This window comes from Canis lupus, chromosome 6 (genome assembly GCF_003254725.2).
Source record: "Canis lupus dingo isolate Sandy chromosome 6, ASM325472v2, whole genome shotgun sequence".
Lineage (NCBI taxonomy): Eukaryota > Metazoa > Chordata > Mammalia > Carnivora > Canidae > Canis > Canis lupus.
Window position 1 is genome coordinate 51,119,084 of NC_064248.1, and position 22,938 is coordinate 51,142,021.

Consider the following 22,938-nt stretch of genomic DNA (forward strand, 5'->3'; position numbering starts at 1 on the left):
GTGCACAGAACAAGAGCTCCCTAAGAGCTTACTGCTTATTCAGTTGCCTGTCATGTTCACTACTTTAAAGTCAGCACCTAGAAAAATGCCCAGTGCACAGAGCTTTCACCAGTACTTGTTTGAATGATGGTGGGACAGTTCACTGGGAGGGACGTAGAATGAGGAGGTCAAAGATCTTGACTGCTTTCCTTTTTGTAAACTGTCCCAAATCTGTCCCCTGTCCTCATCCAATGGCTCCTACCCTCTCCCTATCCCAGCTGTCTTGGATCCCTACTCTATCTATCTTCTCTCCTAAATTAAAAATAATAACAGTAATGATAAGTGAGCACTAACATGTAGCTAAGTATTTCACATACATGATCACATTTAAATCTTTAGACCTTTTTACTTTAAAGACTTAGAGATATTAAACAACTTTTGAAGATCACAGCCCAAGAATCAGAGCTTATTCTCAAATGCATGTTGGTGGAAAACCCATGCTCTCACCTGCACCATACTGCTTTCTATATAGCAAAGCCCTGCAGACAGTGACTCAAACTCTTGCTTCAACACATCTTGGCTCACTTTTTCTCTACCCTGATACCCCCTATCCTGGGTGATGAATTGATTGAATTATCAGAGAAATGAATCAGGTAGATCATGCTCATGTTTTCCCACGAAGGTATATATCTTATCAGAAGCCTTCTGAATACAAAATAACTGACAAAGGAACACACCAGATTGATGATCATAATAACAGCTTACATTTATGGAACACACACCTAGTGTTAGTCGCTTGAAGCCTCACGACAACTCTGTGAAATGGGGACTGTTTTTATTCTTATTTTTACAAATGAGGAAACTGAGGCATGATGGAGTTTGATTATTTGCCCCAGTCACACAGCTAGCAAGTGGTGGAGCTGCAATCTGTACTCGTGTGACTAGAAAGACAGGATGCTTAATCATTATGTTAAACTAAACCACTATGAGAGAGAGGCAAGGGCTGGTTTATTCAGCCTATATATAAAACTCACCTTTAACAGCAACTCATTTTTCCATGGAACATCTGGTATAAGATGAGCTCTTAAATAAATCACTTTCCATTTCTGGCAATGTTAGTTAGTGTTTTCATCTTGTGATTATATTTAATATTAGAATGATTTTTTTAAAAAAGGAGCAGAGTCTTAGATAAATAATCTATTTTTCATTTGATACAGATGAGCCATCAAGCTAACAATGTCATTAATCACCTTAATATATCTATCACCATCACGTTCTCTAGAATTGTTTCTTTCTCTGTCGAGAAGAAACATAGGAAATAAAACAATTGTGTCATAAGAAATCATGCAAAGAATCCACTATTTCCATTTCAAGGTTTTTTTTTTTTCTTGGTTGCTATTTTTAAGATCTCACTTAAACATACAATTTCATTAAGCCACACTAGCTTAAATAAGGAGGATTCTAATAGGAAGTGGAAGTAGTTGTATAAGAACCCCCAAATACTGGTAGTTTCAATGAGAAGTATTTCATTCAAAATGAGACATTCTTGGGGCACCTGGGTGGCTCAATGGTTAAGCGTCTGCCTTCAGCTCAGGTCGTCATGATCCCACAGTCCTGGGATCGAGTCCCACCTCAGGCTCCTTGTGGGTAACCTGCTTCTCCCTCTGTCTATGTCTCTGCCCCTCTCTCTGCATCTCTCTTGAATAAATAAATAAAATCTTTAAAAAATAAAAATAAAATGAGACATTCTTTTAAGAAAGTCAACCAAAAAGAAGAAAAAATATGACAGAGGTTTGTGGATCAGACATTTTAGTAATTAACCACCAAATTTCCAGATGCTAAAGCAGAAAGCAAGTTATGTCTTACAGAAACTGCCCTCTGGAGAAAAGGAAAAAAGAAAAGAAGGATTTTGAGTTTGACAGTACAACCTTGCACCGGCACCGGTTTCTTCTCCTGCTGGTTCAAGGAGTTCTAAGCACCCTTCTGTAAATCATCATCTCACATCTATTTATTATCTTCCAGCTCAGTGCACAATACTATCTGTTACACATGGATACCAGCAATAATACACAAGGGGCTCCGGCATAAGAGGCAGCAAGCTCTGTGCTCATCTGCGCTCTGAGTCTCATCCTGCAGTGGAGTTTCTGCTCATCCTGTAGCCACCATCAGCAGCAATTAAAACAAAGGTATTATGCTTCCAGTGTTTATTCCTCTGTATTTTACCCATGCAATGTGATGTTTTTCATCCAGGGCCATATGAATTGAGAAAGTGTTTGACTGCCTTAAAGTAGCATAGGTTGAAGACTTTTTTTTTCTTTTTCTTTTTCTTTTTTTTTTTTTTTAATTCCATAGGACTTTGGTAACCTATGTTACAAGATGCTTGCACACACAGTAGCACTGTTTCTGTTCAGTGGAGAGCTAAAATACAATGAATCTCACATTCCCTCCAGAACAGTTACCAAAATGTTAGCTATTGCTGCAGAAGAGGAAATCAGGCTGTGTGGAACAAAAGATAACTTTAAATGTATATGTTGCAGTGATTCTCAACCTAGGCCTAAGAATCACTTGGAAAGCTTTAAAAAAAAATACAGACACCCAGGGCTCATCCACCAGGGATGCTGATTCAATTAGTCTGGGGCAGGGCCCAGACGCTTGTATTTTTTTTAAAGCTCTCTGGATAATTCCAATTTGCAGGCAGGAATGAGAACAACTGGTATATGGGAGAAAGAAACTTCAGAGCCCAATTGTTGCTTTGCTGCCAGCACACAGCTAACTAACTTATGAGACTGAACAAGTCTTTCAATTTCTTTGTGGTTTCATCCATCATACGGGGTTGTCATAATGACTAATTAGACTGTGTAAGTGAAACTATTTTGATGAGCATAAAATGTTATAAAAATATATATTTCTAAAATCTCTGAAATCAAAGAATCCTGAGGTCTGTTGAGTTCTAGACCCAGGAAATTTGTCTGCAATCAAGCATATCCTTTTATGTCTCTTAACCTTATTTCCTTACTTGCAAAATGGAAATAATGTTACTAATTTATAGCAGGAGGAAGAGGGAGATAAATGCTGCCATCTTATAAAAGTGAGAGGATTAAAAAATAATGTTTAAGGTGCAATTTCAATCCATTCTGTTTTGGTTTTGTTTTGTTCCCTTTCTTTCAAAGACTCTCTGAGGATCAAATGAGTTCATTTATGTGAGAGCACATTATAACTATAATTTATTATCGTTATGCTGTTATTATTATGTTTTTATTATGCCTCAATTTCTTCAACTGTAAAATGAGAGTATTGAACTAAATCATTCTAAAAATGTCCTCCAAGCACTAAAAATCTGTGATTCTTAAAAAGAGAGAATTGTACAACCTCTCTCTTCATTTGCTTCTTCGTGTGTGTGTGTGTGTGTGTGTGTGTGTGTGTTTCAGGTGGCATTCATGGAAAGAAGGTTCCTGAACTGTCCTAGCCTAGAATTCATCACACTTGGTGGCTGTGTTCCTCTCAGAATAACCTACAGGAGAATTCTGAAGGGTTTACAAATAAGAATTCCTTTCCATTCTAGAAGTATAGGTATACCCTGACTTCTGTGGGTTTCAAGTCATTACACTGGGTGCAGAGATTAAATTTTGTTTCAAGTCAGAAGGCTAAAGGAGCAAGTCCGCTGACTATACTGCTCTCCAGAACAGCCCACAGAGGCCCATGCTGGTCTCCTGTGACTCACTGAGAAACAGAACTTCCAGCCTCCTCAAACAAACACAGTGTCCAAATTTCTGATGCTAGTTTGGAGGAGGGAAACACATTCTGCATTTGGGTCAGAATTCGAGAGAAGTAACAGAAAAATGCTTCATTCTTTTAGTAGATGTAGATCTGTGTGGTTTCCCTGTTTATTGTGGGAATCTTTAAACAGTCCTCTCTGCTGGCTCATTTCCTTCAGGATATAAACATGTTCAGGTTTCTCCAATCTTAAAACAAAAACAAAAGGAAATAGAAATTTAAAATCTTTCCTTCCACCCAATATAATTTTCAAGCGATACCACTTCTTCTTTCTTTCATAACCATCATTCTTAAGAAACTGTCTACACCAGCTGCTTATATTTCATCTCTTCCAATTCCTTCCTCAATCCCCAGTAACCTGGCTTTGTCTCTACTTTTGGCCAAAGTCAGCAATGACCTCCCAGGGGTTAATTTTAAAATGTCATTTCTTTCCTTATTTGAGCACACTGGCAGCCACCATATCTCTAATTTCATTGATGGCTCCTCTTATCTCAGATTTTCTCTTCCCCTGGGTTTAAAACACTGATGGCTCCTACTTCTCTCTCTTTCTCTCTGCCCTGTCCGTAGCTTCCTTCAGGCTCCTTGCATCCTTCTTCTGATCACTCTGCACACACTTTCTAGCTGGCCTCACCTAAATGCCTGGGAGCAGTCACTAGAAAGCAGCCTGGGTTTGGCAAATCCTTACGTACTACTACTTTCTTAGGAAGTGCAACCTCAGAGAAGCATGAATGATCACAAAGGGAAGTGAGTGAGGAGTAAGAATATAAGAATATAGCTGCTTCAGTTTTGTGTAAAACACAGCTGACTTCCCCCTCTCACTGTGGGCTTCAAAAAAAAAAAAACATATAAAATCCTATATGTTTCAGAACAGACTGTGGAGAGCAGGAAAAAGAATGTGTCCACTAGTTCCTTTCCCAGTTGGCCAAAGTTCCTCATGGGCATCAACACCTGCATGTGGAGTTGTGCCATCCAGTCTTTTTGTGTGCTGTCAAACAGCAAAAAGCTACTATAGCTACTGTAGCTGTCTACAGCTACTGTAACAAATTACTATAAACAAGACTTAAAACATACAAATCAGAGGATGCAAAAGAAAACCACAATCCCCACAGGTACATAGAATATGACTGGCTTTCTACCCAAATCCCAAAAACTTCCAAATTTATGCTTACCATTCAGCCCTTCTTCTGGGTCCAAAGTATCTATAGGACATTTTAAACAGATGTCTCATAGGCTTTTTATACTAAACATATGCAACATTAAATTCAGTCTCTTTTCTATCCTTCTACTCCCAAGATCTGCTCCTCCTACAGGATTTCTTTCTTTCTTTTTTTTTAAGATTTATTTATTCATTATAGAGACAGAGAGTGAGAGTGAGAGAGCGAGAGAGAGAATGAGCAGGAAGCGCAGAGCGAGAGGAAGAGAGAATCTCAAGCAGAGTGCAGAGCCCAATGTTGGGGCTCAATCTCATAACCCTGAGATTAGGACCTGAGCTGAAAGCAAGAGTGAGACACCTAACCAACTGCCACACTCAGGTGCTTCTCCTACAGGATTTCTTTCTTTCTTTATGGGATCCCTGGGTGGCGCAGCGGTTTGGCGCCTGCCTTTGGCCCAGGGCGCGATCCTGGAGACCCGGGATCGAATCCCACATCGGGCTCCCGGTGCATGGAGCCTGCTTCTCCCTCTGCCTGTGTCTCTGTGCCTCTCTCTCTCTCTGTGACTATCATAAATAAATAAAAATTAAAAAAAAAAAAAGGATTTCTTTCTTTTTCTCTTTCTTTCTTTCTTTCTTTCTTTCTTTCTTTCTTTCTTTCTTTCGTGAGTGGCACCTTCATAAATCTAAGAACCCCAAATCAGAAAGCAGTCATTCTTGACTCCTCTCTACCTCACCAGTAACCTTTTCTTAACATGTTGGAGTCACTAGACTCCACCTTTTCTCTTCCATTCTCACCATTCCTTCCTCATATGGTTTTATTTTCTCTAACTTTTCTCCATTCTTCCAATTCATCACTTTTTCCAATTGATGCTTCATTTGACATCTAGAATTACCTTTCTTATGTAAATATCTGATCAAATAAGGTCCATGTCCTTTTGCATACAAATTCCTCAATGACTTATCAATGCCTTCAGGAAAAGATTGGTAGTCCCTAGTATAACATTCAAGACACTCTATGATCTGGACTTGACTTCCATTTGTCATACCTTATTCCATTTCTCCTTTTAAGCTTCAAATTTTAGCCATGTTGAAATACCTGTACTTCTCCCAACATGTGATGTTACGTTATACCATTCTTCCTCTGTACATGTTATCCTCACTACTCAGAATGCCCCCGTCCCCTCACTTCTTCTCCTTGGTTATGCCTACTCATGTTGCAAGGTCTGGATTGTCTTTCCCAAGAAACCTAATCTCACTTTGTCCCCTTCCTGCAATATGGACTCAGTACTTGTACTGCTTGCTCTCATTGTATCCTAACATAGCTCTTGCCACACATTCTGATTGTTTTTCCTTTGGGACTTTATTTCTCTGCAGAATTGTGAATAATTTTGAGAACAGAGATACCACGTTTTATGTACCTTTGATTCTTTGGTAGGTGTTTAATAAATGTTTGCTGAGTGAATAAATGCTCTGGGTGGTAACAATACACACTTCAACTTAATAAAATAAATTTTAATGTTAGAGAGATTAAGTGACTTAATATTTTGTTGTTGTTATTATTATGATCATATTATGACAGACTTCTAGGAAAAATTCTTGTATAGGTAGATGACTCTTGACTAGAGATTTCCTTTCCAGCATTCTCCGCTACTGGTCCAGGACTTCTTCTTCCTAAGAGCTAACAGTTATTGTGCTCCTATGTCAAGCCAGCCACTGAACTAAAACCGTTAATCCTCATATAACCTAATGTGATAGAACTATTTTATTTCTACAATACAATGAAGGCACTATAGCACAGAGAAAGTAAGTAACTTCACCAGGATACTACTTACAAGAATCAGAGCTGGGATTTCATCAGAGAATCCCAGATGCCAGAGCCTGAATACCATTCAACATACCATTCCTGTCACCAGATAATTGGTTTAAAGCACAGGGAAATATAGACACTGGGAAACCTGGATTCTCATTCCTGCTTATTTTAATCAAGCAAGAGAGCTTTGTCTTGGTCACTGCGACTATTTCCCCACCTACAAAATGAAGGATGGTGTTTAATTCTGATGTTCACTATGGTCTCTTCTGATTTTGGTCCTCTCTTCTGACTATGGTCTCTTCAAATTTTGTTGAAGAGACCATAGTCAGAAGGTGTCCAAACGAGCTTTATAAACTCAATGGGAAAAGGAATCATTGTATTTCTGATGCCTAAAAATCCATTTGCAAAAGGTGAACAACAACAACAACAACGAAAAGCCCCATACCACGGAAGTGACCAGGGAAGTGCAAGGCTGCCTTCCACCTACCAGAAATGCAAATGACCCTGTTTATCAGTGTATTTTAAATGAATCCACCATCACTTTCTAAATCAGTTCATTACGGGAGCAATTTATAAAATCACTTTTCATCCTTTGTTTGGCCCTCTTGGGTTTTTATCCTTTACTTCTTTTGCCAGTTAGATAAATAAAGTTACTTTCCAGAGCTGCTCAGCTACATCCTTCAGGTGTCCAAGCAGGCAGAGGGAAGCCACTTTGTAGCTCATTTCTCTGAAGGGGAGCCCCCCCTTCCACCTCAGCTAAGGAAGATACTAAACACATTGTGTCTCAAGGGATGCATTCAGGGACAAATATGACTCCAAGAGAAAGCAGCCTTTGTTACATGGAATGTTTCTTACCAGCCACCATAGGTATAAGATCCTGGTTGTAAATATTACCCAAGCAACCCCCAGAAGTAGGAATGAGGAAGTGTGTGTGCTTGTGTGTGTAAGGGACAGTTAAGTGTATGCAGAAAAGGGTAACTTTCCTCTCTTAAATTTGCAATTAATTAAAGGTCAGGAGCCCTGGCTTCAAACCATGTCTTTAAGTTCAGGTTCTGCTCTTTACTAGCTACACAGCTTCCCATAAGCTCATCTCTCTGAGTCTCTGTTTCATTATCTACAAAAGGAGTAGCTGGAAAAAATAATCTCTTAAATTCCTGTAGTTCTAATATCCTATAACTCTGATTTTTGCTAGAGTTCAGAATTTGCATTTATTCTGCTATCCCAGATATTGCCACAAAGTCTCTTTTGTTAAAGTCAATTTCATATAGCTCAGAATCTCATGCTCAATGAAAACATATGGAAAAAAACCCCAACGTTTATTCCTCTCAATCGAGTTTAAGGATAAGAAACTAGAGTGCAGATGGTTCTCCTGGGTAAACTGCACTGAGCCCACGTTGCCCTGGTTTGGAATCCTCTTCTCTTGGGTCAGAACCAGACCAGTTTTGAGAGGAAGTCAATTGCCTTCCTACATTTCATCTGAGTTATATTTGAATGGAAAAAAAAGTCACAAATAAAACCCAGGAAGAATTTTTTTGTTAGAAGTCAACACATTATTATAAATAAAAGATTGTTTGGGCTCTGAATCAACTTTATTTCTTGTCTTTTTGCTCTTTTGAAAATAAAAAATCTTATTTCCGGCTCATAAAGTAGCATTAGTTCTTATTATTCCATACATTAGAAGTCAACTGGTAATTCATACAAATTAAATTAGTGATTTTGCATTTAATTTACTGATGACAAACTATAGGATTCAGCAGTTTTGCTCTGATAACCTTTAAAATGTATTAATTCCATCAGTGATTTACATAAGGCTTTATTTCCCACTGCTACAGCTTCATTCTCCAAAGCAGAAATGCCCCATGGTTTTTCAATTTGTTACCTAATCAGCACAACATATTCCTCCTTTTCTTCCTTTTATATTGTCTCCTAAATTTGAGACTTCAATATTTGAAGAAATTGCACCAAGAAATCTCACATGGTTTTTCTATTTCTGTGAACCTTTAAGGGAATAAACAGAGAAAAATTATTCCATTGAACTAGGGGTGCTGCTTGCAAACACAGTGGTCTTAAGATGATTGCATTCAAATGATTTTTTTTCAAATCATGGTACTTGGACATTACAAAAACATTTCCACAAATCCACCTAAAGCTCCTAATATCAATATATCAAAATCTTTGGGAACTATACTAATGGCAAATATTGGAGTTCTGAAAAGAAGTTGCCTAAGGTGATTCTAAGGTGGCATACTGTGTGACAAAAGCTGCTCTCTCTACTCTCTAAATGCCCCCATTCTGGCTCAGGAATGAGGACATATATTCTCATCAGGCTTATCTTTCTTTATTGTTATCTCCAGGCCAGAGGACCCCAGATATAATGGGGGTGATTCATGAGTTTGGAAAGCTGAGCTTTGATTGTTAGAACTCCAGTTTCTTTAAACTAATAAAACCATATATGCTTTTTAATCTAGTTAAAGCTATGGCAAACCAAACAAACAAACCCTCCTGCAAAATTTAAGATGGTTTTGGAAATTTTTGTCTTAACTTAAAGGCAGTGGAATCAAATCATAAATCAAAAGTGCAAACATGCCATTCTTCCACACTCAATTCAATAAAAGTGCTTATCTCACAGAAAGAAAAGATGGCAATGAGGATCTAAAGCACTACCAAAGTACCACCAGGGATTCCTGGTGTTCCCTGTAGGGGGTGTGGGATATTTGGCTGAACTAAGACCGGTGACATGGGACATGGGAGTTTGGTAAGAAATGATTGTGTACAGAAAGCTTTATACTGAGAAAGTAGAAAGAAGTTTGGCCATTTAAGTAGAAATATATATGTATTAATATTCCTTGAAAGTTCAACAAAAAGAATCTTGCAGGGAAACTCTTCTTTGAGGGCTGCACTGGGAAACTCTGTTTTAAATACAAAATGCAAAGATAAATACGGTAACTGTGTTAAGGAGATCTAGTGGTCTATGGGAATGGAACAATATTCATACAAAATCATGCCACTTGAAGTCACCTTATTCTTTTGATTGCATTGTATTCATTATGTCTATACTTTGCCATGTTTGATTTCTTCTGACACTGAATCTGAGTTAAAAATATATGATGTTCTACAGATTTTTCATAATGAAATAAGACATAAAATAATATAACCTATACAATATGACCTATATATTACTAAGTTTATTTTCCTTTAATATGTTTCTTATCAACTATACCTTCTTACGTAAATGTTTACATTTTCTTTGTAAACTGCTTTATAAATAACTCTCTATGAACTATATTTTATATAATTTATATATAATATATATTATATAAATATATATATTTATTTAAAATCTAAAATATATTTGTTTATATAAAATATATATATTTATAAACAATCCTCTGTAAACTGTTTTAGAAACAATTTCCTTAATGTTTATTTTATTTTGAAACAGGTTCAGGTTCTATTTATTTGCTGAAATTGTATGCTATTTAAGACAAACTTAGTTTACTAAACTTTCCCATTTATAGTTCATGTTTTCTGGTTTTGTTGCTATTCTGAATGTATTTAGAAATCATGCCTTTTTAATATCCACATTCCAAATAAACTGTGATTACTACCCTTTTCTCATTTCTTCACTTTGTATCTTGCACTCCCGCAGTTCCATTATGATCAAATGGACAAAGACTGCAGTTAAGAATTCAGTCAACTAGAATCTCTATTTCGTGAGGACAGTGACTTTGTCCCACAGTTCCTCAGTGTCCTCGTTTCTCCAGTTTCTAGGATAGTGCCAGTCACAGAGTAGGCAGTCAAAAAATATTTTTGAACGAATCAATTATTGAAAGCATTCCTAAGATCAGTTGACCACTAGTCTTCCCAAGGTGGACACAGCCCACATGGCCTGTACCAAGGTGAGTCTGTTGGGGTTTTGCCTAGTGGAGATGAAAGCAGTCTAATGAATCCTATCCCAAGTGGGAAGCTGAAGATCAGAGTCAGCATAAACTATAATTTTCCCCAGAGTGTGGATCAAGTGCCAGTTCTCAGCCTCCTCCTATATGTTCCATCCTGCTGTTATTAAATGGGCTTGCCCCATTAATTTGTAAGGAATGGCCATGTAAGAGCTGTATCATATGATTTCACTGATCATAATGTGGATAAAGAGAAAAATCTAAATTGCAAGATCACATCTTATTTTTAAACTGTACAAGTGATTTTTAAAGTATTACTGAGAAAGCAAAAATTACCAGTGCAGTATGGTATTTATTAAAGGAATTAGAGGTAAGCCACTAACACAGGTCATTATTTAAAGATTGCACAGTAAGTTCTCAGCCCAGGTGATCTGGATATTTCACTGAAAAAAAAAAACCATGTGTGTATGAATTGAACCATATAACATCATCTTAAAAATATATATAAGCCTCATGATGAACATTTGAAACATCTCCTTTTTAAAGACATATATTCTAATACAATATCCAGCTACTCAGTGCATGAGGATATACGACACTGAAGTATTTGTATTTTATTGAAACTCTTTTTTTAATGCAGTATGTGTATGTTTTTACTGGAGACTCTTTAGCCCCTGGGGTGTCTAACTTGGTACATTCTGGATATATTTCCATGCAGCTGTATTACTTTATTATGACAATTGAAGCCAAACTTTACATTTAAATTTAATATATGGTAAAGAAACCCACTTCTTCATTAGAGAGATTCAGATAATGGTCTCGTCCTTAAGGAAACTGATTCACAAATGAGAATCCTGTATATTGTTTCAGGCTCTATCTTTGCTATCATGTAGTCTTGGGCAACTATCTCTGCAGTTTGTCTCTAGTGCCTATATTTGGAGAATCTTTTTGCTAAGTAAATTCCACAGGTTGAATCAGGAGAGTTCTATGATAAGATCCTCACTGACACTAGCACAACTAATTCTTGTCAAAATGAAAAAGGTTTTCTAAGACTTAAAAGACTAAATATACTCTGCCAGCTGTTCTAGACATGTCAGGTTATTACTAGCATGTTTATGACTGGGAGCAATGGGAAAAAAAGACCTTCAATATTGGCAATGTGCAATACTCAAATCTCTAAATACTACTGGTTTTTCTTTGATTGTAGTATACAGCTCTGAGTTTAAATAATATATGTTGGAGAAAGACCATAGGCAAAAGAATAGTATAAGCCTACTCGGTACCATGTTTCAGGGTATCCAAAATAACACAAAATATATTTCAAAAGTGTGAGATTAAGTGTTAATGTAGAAAAAAATCAATGATGGAGTCATATTACAGAAATAGAGCAAGTGTAGTTTTTCTGTGTTAAGTACTCCTACTCATTCTTTAAGGCCCAATTGTTGCCCTGGTCCATTTTCTAAAGCAGAGAATTACTTCCTCTTTTGCGATGTCCCTATTCTTTGTATTTTTTCTTAATCATGGCCATTATGCAGCTATTTATCTAATGTCTTTTTCCCCTTTTACATTGGCAATACCTAAAGTTTGGGATTAAGTCATTCATTCATATTCATGGTGACAGTTGCCTAGCACATGGGAGACACACAGTGAATCTGACTGACTTATTGAACACACTAATTTATTATCAAAGCAATTTTTAAAAAATAGGGGCTGATGCTGTATTGTAGGGGTTAGAAATTTTTTTTGATAAAAGGCTAGATAAGAAATATTTCAGCACTTGTGGACCATATGGTCTCTGTTGCAACCAGTCAGCCCTTCCTTTTTCATCACTAAATACTTTAATGACTCTTAAGACTCAGTTTGATTAGCCTATTTCTTTATGAAATATTTCTTCACCCCCTCAAAATGCACTGCCTTTCTGTCCTTTGAGCTCCCACCCAGCTAATGGTTCTGTTATACGATGATGGATCACAATCAATGACACTCATGTAAATTTCTGCCCCTGGTTTTTTTTTTTTTTTTTTTTTTTTGCCCCTGGTTTTAAACTGAATTCCTAGTGATTAGAAACAAATCCTACTCATTTGTGTGTCTTCATTACATAGCACATCCCTGATATGTAATAGAATTGTCAGAAATCATTGATTCTTACCTGGGATACAAAACACAGACTGTAGATACAGGTTATAAAACATGGATCTGTAACTTCAAATAATATAATTTCACTTTTTTTTTTCACATTGCTATACCCTCAAAATCAACAACTGGCTCATAATCTAACCAGTTATGTCACGAAGCATCAGCATTTCAGTCTCTTCCATATAAATCTCATTCTTTCATTAAAAAACATGCAACTGGGATATAAGTGAATTCCAAGTATGAGGGGTGGCAATTAGTGAAATCAGCGTCTGGGGCACTGCCTGTATATAATTGGACTCATGGACTATTGCCTGTAACAACCACAATAACGATACCTAACATTTACTGGGTTCAAGCTGCTTTGTGCAAAGTAACCCATTAGAGCAGGCTTAGAGATCCAACAGCAACATACCACACCTCTAAGTCAACTGTGAGTTGTTGACCATGCTGAATTTTATTGCTCCCGATGGGCTGCACTATTCAATATCCTGCATCCCACATCTGTGGCTTCATCTCTAAGAACAGAAAGGATATGCAGTGCTTACTTTCTTATTCAGAAATGTTATTTTCAGTCTAGTCAGACCTAAAAATTTTAGAACCTTTGAGATTGTGAGAAAGTATTGAGCTTTTCTTTTCTATTAGTTTTTTTTTTTTTCTTATGTACTGATGAGAAATTATGGTGTTATTCTGGCTGGGCCTCTGCTATGGAAATGAAATGGATTTTGAAAGCTCTGCTAAGTACTAGCAGCTTGGCACTGTTAAAAGACCTGGAAGAATCTTTCAAGTGTGATTTAAGCCAACACCCACCTCTGAACTCCTTACATAAGTCATTTATTTCTACTACCTCTTGCATTCAGGTGACTCAAGCTATGTGTCTAGTCCTAATTACTCTCTAAGCACTAGACTAAATTTGGGCAATACCATAAAGAAACTAATGTAGAACTGATTTAATCTCTTCCCAAAGTCAAACTGCACATCTTTAAGATGTTCCTGGGAAGAAAACCAATTCTGCCTTTCAAATTACAGATTAACTCTGTCACTCACTAGCTAGAAAACACCTCCTATGTCCTTTGAGACTCCCCATTAATGTTAAAACAAGCCCACCATCTTTCTAAGAGGGAGACAGTATAATATTTGTTAAGGGTGGACTCTAGAGCCATTTGGATTGGGTTGGGGTTGCCAGATAAAACACAGGAAAAATGATAAGTAATTTTTAGTATAAGTATGTCCAAAATATTGCAAAGGACATATTTACACAAGGAAATTATTCATGTTTTATCTGACATTAAAATTAAAGTAGATGCCCTGTATTTTAATTTGCTAGATTTGGCAATCCTCATTCTACCACCAATATCTAACCGTGGCAAGTTACTCAGTTCTTCTGTTAAAGGGGTATAAAACAGTATTTTCCTAATAGGGCTGTTCACGGACTGAAACCATGTAACATTAGAACAGTGACTGGCATATGGTAATTGTTAGCGAATTATATTTTTTCTGATCATCTAGATCAGGGATCAGCAAACTTTTCTGTAATGGGCAAGATAGTAAATATCTTGGACCCTGCACGCCATATGGTCTCTGCTGCAACTGCTTGACTCTTCCATTGTAGTGCAAAAGCAGTCACAGACAATCCCTAAACAAATGGGTACAATCATGTTCCAGTAAATATTTAGGCAATGGGTAGATTTGACTCGTGGACCTGTGTTTGCTCTAATCTAGATTAAAACCATGTAGTAAATCTTCTACTCTCCCTTATTGCATCCACCACCTTTTATTAAAATATTTATTACTATACTCATCCCCTTTCATTATAACATTTACTTATTTTAAAGAAACTTCTGATGGACCACTATTGCTTACTTCTTAATAATTCTAATACTAGCTAATATTAATACAGCGTGACTCATTTTTAAAGCATTTCATATGAATATATATAGTGATTCTCTCTCTCTCTCTCTCTCTATATATATGTTATATGAATCTTCACAACAGCATCATAAAGCAGGTTAATAAAAATTTCCCCATGGTATTTTTTGATTCTTTCATAGATTCTACTTTTCTTCTTTGCATTACCTTTCACTTCTTTCAATGGTCCCCTGCAAGTACCCTAGGTTGCAGTTTTCCTGGACAATTTGCTATATCCTGAATATTCCCCCTGCCTTTCCTTTATGGATTTCTGCATGTTCTTTCCTTATCACAATATGCTTTCTATCCCCTATCTTCTTGTCAAGGGATTGTATATGCACAGAATTAGTAGAAACTAAAAGTTCAGGTTGTTAAAAATAAAACCCTCTGTTGTCTCTGCTCATTTTAGAATTGTGTGTGTGTGAATGTATGTGTGTATATGCGTACGTGCATGTGTGCGTGCATACTCCAACTGGTTTGTACCTTTCTCTTTATCTACTTTGAAGTCATATCACTTCTTTGTCCAATACTTGGGAAATAACCACCAATGTGACTAAGACCCAATTTGGCCTCGTGTTTCTTGATTCCACTCTGATTGCTGTTGTCAATGAACGACTTGTGGCTCAGCACACTAATAGCTCTTCAACAAAGCAGACTTAAAACCAAAAGAGAGGGAGGTTCTTTAATGAAAAAAAAATTATAACAGTTGAGAAATTAGAAGCCCTCTCTTATTATTGTATTGCTCTCCTTTCATCTTCGCCTTCTGATGTTTTCTTTTCATTTCTTCCTTGATGCCCTGAATGTATTACAAAACATTTTAATGAGATGTGGCTAGGTCCAGCCCTGGCCAATAATTAACTCCTTCCCCTGCGTCAGACTGCTAGAATTTTATGGTATTTCCAGCCTCTGGGAGTTTAAGCATAAGGTCCTAGTAGGAAAGTGTATATCACCCACACAATTTCTAGGATAAGCTGCTTCTAAATCATCAGTGAAGAATTCTACTTAAGAAGTCAACTTCAGATAGATTCTGGGGATGGGGAAACAAAAAGAGCAAGGAGATAGAGGCTCGAATACAAAGGCAATTTGTAGTCAGCTTGGAAGAAGTACGATGTGACTTAAAGAGAAGATGAGGCCGGGAGAAGATTGCCACAACAATCACCACAAAGAGCGAGAGACATATAGTTCCAAAGTCTCAAGTGAGACAAGGATTGAAAACATTATCTGTAATCCTCCTCATCAGAAAGTAAATTTCACAAAGTGGGATGTGGAGTAGATAAAGTTCAAACTTCCAATATAGAAATCTATTTTTCCTCCAGAAATATAGGTTACACTTTGACAAGTTTTGCCAAATGTGTGCATGTGTTCTGTCTGTATCTCTACACCACTCAGAAAGCATTGATTACATGACATTTTGAAATGGTTCAATTAGGTAGCTCAAAATGTCTGCCACATAAATTATACAACAAATATTGCTCAGAGAGTCTCCATTTTGGTTTTAAAACCTTGCCTGTTATATATTCCTTTCCTATCTTCAAATGGCTGCACTTTCGCATGAACAGCACATTACTCTTCATCCTAAACACACCTTAATGAACTCTTCACAGCATTTTGCCATTACCTACAATTTTTAATAATGGAGTCTGACTACTTTAGCAAAGAGGAGCCCAACTGTCTTCATCCACTCAAGATAAGGATTGGAAGGAGACAAGCCATCATATGATCAGGTATTACTCTTCGTCCACACCCTAGAGCCTTTCTCTGTAAGATGATAGCTGAGGAAGACACCATAGAACACACAGGCTGCTGAGCCAAAAGGCTCAGAGCAATGAGAGGAGAAGGAAGACCAACAGTTCCTAAAGTTCCCAAATCAAAACTGCTCCCACAGGTCACAAGCACTTCCCTGGGACAGCCACTCACCTCAGCAGCAAGAATGGCAGCATTGGAGCATGGTGTCCCTGACGGTTATACAGGCTGGTCTCCTCTCGCCTGCTCTCCCTCTTCAATCCAGTGTGTTAGAACTTTATCAATTGAGTCTCCTGGCTTCCCTCTTTCCTTTTTTATCAGCACTTTCACTGACTTGGTAGGGAGCAGCCTCTTTCCAAGGGATGTATTCCAGTGTGGATGAAATCAGTCACGTCCTAACCTGGAGGCAGCCACTTGACACAAGCTAGGTCTCTCAAATTGCTCTGGTTTAGAAGAAGAACAGGAGGGCAGCCCCGGTGGCACAGTGGTTTAGCGCTGCCTTCAGCCCAGGGTGTGATCCTGGAGACCCAGGATCGAGTCCCACATCGGGCTCCCTGCATGGAGCCTGCTTCTCCCTCTGCCTGTGTCTCTGCATCTGTCTCTCTCTCTTTCTCTCTCTCTCTGTGTGTTTCATGAATAAATAAATAAAAAATCTAAAAAAAAAAAATAGAAGGAGAACAGGAGTCCATGCCACATGAGAGAAATGATGGTAGAGTCATTTGTTATATGGTCCCAGCAGCAGGCCTTGGGCCGACAGTTTTGCTGTGAGACCTTTCCCATATTTGCAGCTTCATAGCCCCTGGAAACACTGCAGCACAGATCCATTCCCAAGCCTGGTATCTGGCCTTTTTAAAGATTCTGTGAGCTTCTACTATCCTTCAAGAATATCCCCTTTTCCTGGAAGTTGAACACTGCAGCACAGATCCACTCCCAAGCCTGGTATCTGGCCTTTCTAAAGATTCTGTGAGCTTCTACTATCCCTCAAGAATATCCCCTTTTCCTGGAAGTTGGCCAGAATCAGTTTTCCCTGCTACCAGACGAAAATTGACTGGCAGATGCAAGCGTGATTAAACTGCTGAGGAGAATTTACCATACTCAGGGAAATCATGTGTGTATGTATGTGTCTCTACGTGTATGTGTAGGTGATGAGGAAAAAACAGGTACAGTAACACTTTCATCTGATGATTGGGGAGACTGTCATATGGAGGTGAGACCTTGTTTTCATGCTCTTTCTATTCAGGCTAGCAACCCTTATACATTTCTATGCTTCCTCATCAAGTTATAAGGAAAAATTCACAGGACTGTGCTCCAGTGTATAAATGTCTCTTCTCTCTTCAAATGCCACCAGGAACTGTTAACAGCATATTCTTGGTACTTAATATGGCATAGAGTAGTAGTAACTTGCAACCAAGTGCTAGCTTTTTGCCTGCCACTAAAGCCAGAGAAGGTGAAATCTTATTAGTGGTTATTGCTGGCCAATATATACCCTCCTTCCTTATGTCTGTCCTCCAAATATCTCCCCAGTGTTGGAGAGTCAGAGTTCCTTCCACTGAGAGTGTTCTCACCAAACCTCCACCTTAGCAGGCCAAACTTACTCTTCAAAGCCCAAGCCCAAAACACAAAAGAAAATGAAATTCCAAACTTAAGCACACTCTATCTCTTCCTGCCTAAGTTTGACTCAAGCAGTCATATTTTATTTTATTTTTTTAAGATTTTATTTATTTATTCATGAGAGACACAGAGAGAGAGAGGCAAAGATACAGGCAGAGGGAGAAGCAGGCTCTATGCAGGGAGCCTGACATGGGACTCGACCCCGGGTCTCCAGGATCAGGCCCTGGGCTGAAGGCCACGCTAAACTGCTGAGCCACCTGGGCTGCCCAAGCAGTCATATTTTAAATGATAAATCAGTATAAATAAATTATTTTTCTTAAAAAGGAATTTTGAGAAGTTTTTTTTCTATCATGTTTCTACTAATTTTTTAAAACATGTTTGGAGGTGTTGAGTACGTAGACTCCAGGGAGTCCTAAACTTTAATCTGCATGAGTTGTGGTAGAAGATGTAATGAATGAGGAAGAAAAAAAGTCACAGAAAATGAAAAGAGGTGACCACAGCCTAGGTCACCTTTCCCTGACCCCAGTTAGTAGCAGGAAACAGGTCCTTATGTTATTGTGAGACTTGTTGCCCCATAAGACAAAAGTACATTGTCTTAGAAGAGCCTCAGTTAGCAACAGTGATTACTATATCAAAGGGAAAAGAAGAAAAATTACACAAGCAAAACATTTTCTATGATGTTCTTATAACAGTGATCAGGGATGAATTTTGAGCATTATTTACTCTCCCACTCAACCATTTTCATTTGAAAGTTCTTAAAAATGAATCTTGCTCCATGTTTACAAATGGTAGAAGCAAATAAGGAACAGCACTTCAGTCTTATTTTGGAAATGTTAGCTTATACACACACACACATGCACACACACACGCACAATGCAGTGCACCAAGGTTCTGACAAATGATAAATGGCAATCAATAGTCCTCTCTCTTAGGGGACAGCCCCAGTGGCTCAGCAATTTAGCGCCGCCTTCAGCCCAGGGCCTGGTCCTGGAGACCCAGGATCGAGTCCCACATCGGGCTCCCTGCATGGAGCCTGCTGCTTCTCCCTCTGCCTGTGTCTCTGCCTCTCTCTCTCTCTCTCTCTCTCTCTCTCTCTCCGTCTCTAATTAATAAATAGTCCTCTCTCTTGCAGTCCTCCTTCTCTCCACTTCCATCTTGTCCTCCCTCTATGCTAACTAGACTTTAGTTGAGCACTTTTCTCAAATTCCTTTTAAATTAGCATAGCCATGACCACTCCTTCTTCTCTTCCTTCTTTTATTTTCTCCTTCTTTCTCTTACTCTTTGATTCTGCCTCCACACATGAGTGGGGCATAATTAAGAAATAAGTATAGGGCAGCCCGGGTGGCTCAGCGGTTTAGCACTGACTTCAGCCCAGGGCCTGATCCTGGAGACCCTGGGATCTAGTCCCACATCGGGCTCCCTGCATGGAGCCTGCTTCTCCCTCTGCCTGTGTCTCTGCCTCCCTCCCTCCCTCTCTCTCTCTCTCTCTCTCTCTGTGTTTCTCATGAATAAATAAATAAAATCTTTAAAAAAATAAATAAGTATAAAATCAGGAGTATGAATAAAGAAGGAAGGCAACTAATAAAAAATAAAATTGGAGTTCTTGGGGAAAAACAGCAGCGTTCTCACTTATGCCTTGTGAGGAATATCCTGTATACAGTGAGTTCAACACCTTTCATACACAGCATGGTTCTTACATAATCTGTGCAGGGTAGTCTCGGTTGCCAAGTTAAACTGTAAATTAATTATACTAGTAAAACACTACAGAGGCATACTCCGTATTTTTTTAAACATCTAGGAAATTGATTCTAAAAAGCACATGCTGACCATATACTTGTTGGTTGATTGATTGTTGATTGGTCCTATCAATGAAATAGGAGAAAGGCTAATAGATTTATGGATGAACAAAGAAACTATATTATAGAAGGTCAGAGTTCTGGAAGATTGTATTTTAGAAGAATAAGCTTTTTATTCAATCATTCATTCATTTAACAAAGAGCTATTGAATTTATTATATTCCATTTAAAATATTTGATCCTAGAGTAAGATAAGGATGAAGAAGCATTCCTTATCTGTATTAAGGTAAACCCTGGAGATTGACCCTCAGTGGTTATATTAAAAGGGCGCTGGCTTTAGTCACTTCCAAAGACTCTAGGAGCAAGAAGCTGTCATTTTTATTATCAGAGGGTAATCACTAAAGGTGGACCAGGACAGTCAGCTATAGGAGAACCACTGGCCATCTTGAGAATCACAACTGGGGAGGGCACTAAAGATGCCTCCAGTGAAATCACAAAAGCTTCTATAAAAGAGTTAATATTAAATGTCAGCCAAGTCCAGAGTGCATGAGGTCATCTTAGAATAGCACTTCTCAAAAATGAAGTGGTTTCCTGGTCAGCACGGCAGAACCATGTTGTAGGAGAGAGCAGCTAGTGTGAAGGGCTGAGGAGAGGGAAGAAGTGAGGAGGCCAACCACGCCCTCCTCCTAGAAGGCCTGCAGCTTGGCCAGTCCCCCGGGCAGGGTCAGGGAAAGAACCTAGAGGTTAAATGTTGATTAATATACTGGAGTAGACATTTAAAATTACTGAATTGAGACTATACTTAAACAACAGGGCTTTTTGTTACCAGGATATTAATGGAAAACTTAAGAAATTGTCTGTGTTTCTTTTTTTTTTTTTTAAGATTTTATCTATTTATTCATGAGAGACACACACACACACAGAGAGAGAGAAAGGCAGAGACACAGGCAGAAAGAGAAGAAGGCTGCTCCACAGGGAGCCTGATGTGGGACTTGATCCAGGACCCCAGGATCACAATCTGAGCCAAAGGCAAATGCTCAACCACTGAGCCACCCAGGTGTCCCGAGACTGTCCATGTTTCTATGGCAAGGAGAGGACAGCTCACACTGAGGATGCTGAAAGGGTTACTGATAGAAAAATTAAAGATGTTTTTCTAATAACTCCCTAGGAATTAGCTTTTCAATATTTAGTACACAAGCATACTGCTTCTTCCTAAGGCATGAGATTTTCTTCTTTCTTGATTTGCTCTGTATACCCTCTCAATTGTACCCATAGCATAGAAAACATGATCATATTTTTCCCCACAATGAAAATTTCATTTTCATGGTATTTTGACTTATTGCAGGTGTTAATTATGAATCTGCACAAAATTACAATCACAAGTTTATACAGTCTCAGAATTGCATAGGACATGGTCCATGTGCTCCATCCTCTACCTGCAGCATGTAAAACTGGCTTAGAACTGTTTCACGAACAAGAACTTTGAGCAATTTTTTGTATGTCTCCTGAGAAAGAACTTTGCTTGACCTTCTCCTAAATGCTCCCATTCAGCTCCATGGGTTAGAATTCTTAAAAGAAAAAGAAAGAGAGGGAAAGGGAAGGGGAAGAGGAGGAACAGCAGCAGAGTTTGTAACTCTAATTACTTTGCTTTAAAAAGCAATTAAAATATTTAACATATACATCTAGGATTGGCTACAGGTTAGGTTGCTCTACTGTGACCAAAATAACTGTGATTTAAGCAAAATGAGTTTGTTTTTCTCATTTAGCAGTCAGAGCTTTAATAGTCCAGGTCTGATTGATGGATGGCTCAATGGAGTTGGAACTAGATTCCTTTTACTCTGCCCTATGCCATCTTTAACACAGGGCTTCCCATCTTATGATATAAGAGAAGTGATCCAGTTCAGTCATCATATTCAAATTCCAGCTAATGAGAAGAGGAAAAAGGAATGAGAAGACAGATTCTTCTTTTTAAGGATGAGAATCAACAGTTATAAGTATCACTTCTGTTCACACTCCATTGGCCAGAACCTTGCCACAAGGCTACTGCCAATTTAAAAGGAGTTTGGGAAATCTGTTCAGCTCAGGTCCTATTAGGATAGAGTGAGTATGGGGAGAACAGACTGATAATGGAGGAACAACTAGCCATCTCCCATTTATATACAAGGACTTTTAAAAAGTCTATTGTAAAATTTCATTTTAAATAACATACCTGTTTTTAGAATACGTCATCCAGAAAGTAAAGCCCAGGGTAAGGATTAAAGTGCCAATGCTTGGATTGGAATGTCCTGACTGAGAGTGTTGAGGGCGAAACAAGAATGGGGAATGAGGCAAGGAAAACGTCAAAGCAATGTTGATTTTATGCATTACTATGGCTCAACATGTATTATTTTTTCATTATGCAGGACTGACAAGGAGAAATTGCATCTCAAAGCAGCGCACAATGGGGAAAGCAAAGAAATATTATCCACCTGTTTCCTGCCCTTTTCTCACTTTCCAATAGTCAAAGTTTAACCCACTGGGAGCTAATGCTCCTGAACTTGGAAATTTTGTCATCTGGCCTCTTGAAAGGGGAGATCCCACTTGGTATGGTTATAGCAATTTTTTAAAAGTTAGGGAAAGAGAGGCAATTGAGGGATTCTAAGAAGGTGCATCTATATAATACATTAAGGCAAGAAATCAAATTCTTAGTCTCCATATCCTGATTCTCCTTTCAGTAGAAGGATTTCCATTAGAATCACAGTTTTTGCCTTTCTCCCAATTTTCTCACTTACTGATACCCATGGAAAGAGGATGACTTATCTGATAGGTAAATGTGGATGAAGGGACTGGGCAATATGAGGCTCAGCTACATCTCCACATTTTTTGATGACCTGCCTGTTTGCAGAAAGTTCTCTGGGCAGCTTGGTGCTACACTGGAAAGTTGATGTAGAGGTCCCACCCCTGAAGATGCTGGAAGGCCTGCGGTTGTCTGGTGTGGACTCTGACCAGGGAGAGTGTCAGCCTCATTCTGAAGTTGAGTGCCGCAAAGTCTATTATTGCCTTGAAATTAAACTACACTCTCCACTACCTGCTTTATCAGTAGGGAAGATGATAATTTTAGTTCCACCTGCCTTCCTCTCTGTTACCTCAGAACCT

General features: G+C 38.3%; 1 long non-coding RNA gene across 3 annotated transcripts in view; it reads right to left on the minus strand.

The window, feature by feature from the left end:
* Window positions 1-1,695: 1,695 nt before the first annotated feature.
* LOC112640795 (uncharacterized) overlaps window positions 1,696-22,938 on the minus strand; it is a 60,724-nt gene continuing 39,481 nt past the window's right edge. Inside the window, exon 5 of one of the 3 annotated variants that reach the window (XR_007411427.1) lies at window positions 1,696-3,941. This is a non-coding gene — a long non-coding RNA (uncharacterized LOC112640795). The remainder of the gene's footprint in view (window positions 3,942-22,938) is intronic. The other 2 variants (XR_003124236.3, XR_007411428.1) reach the window with 2 other exon arrangements.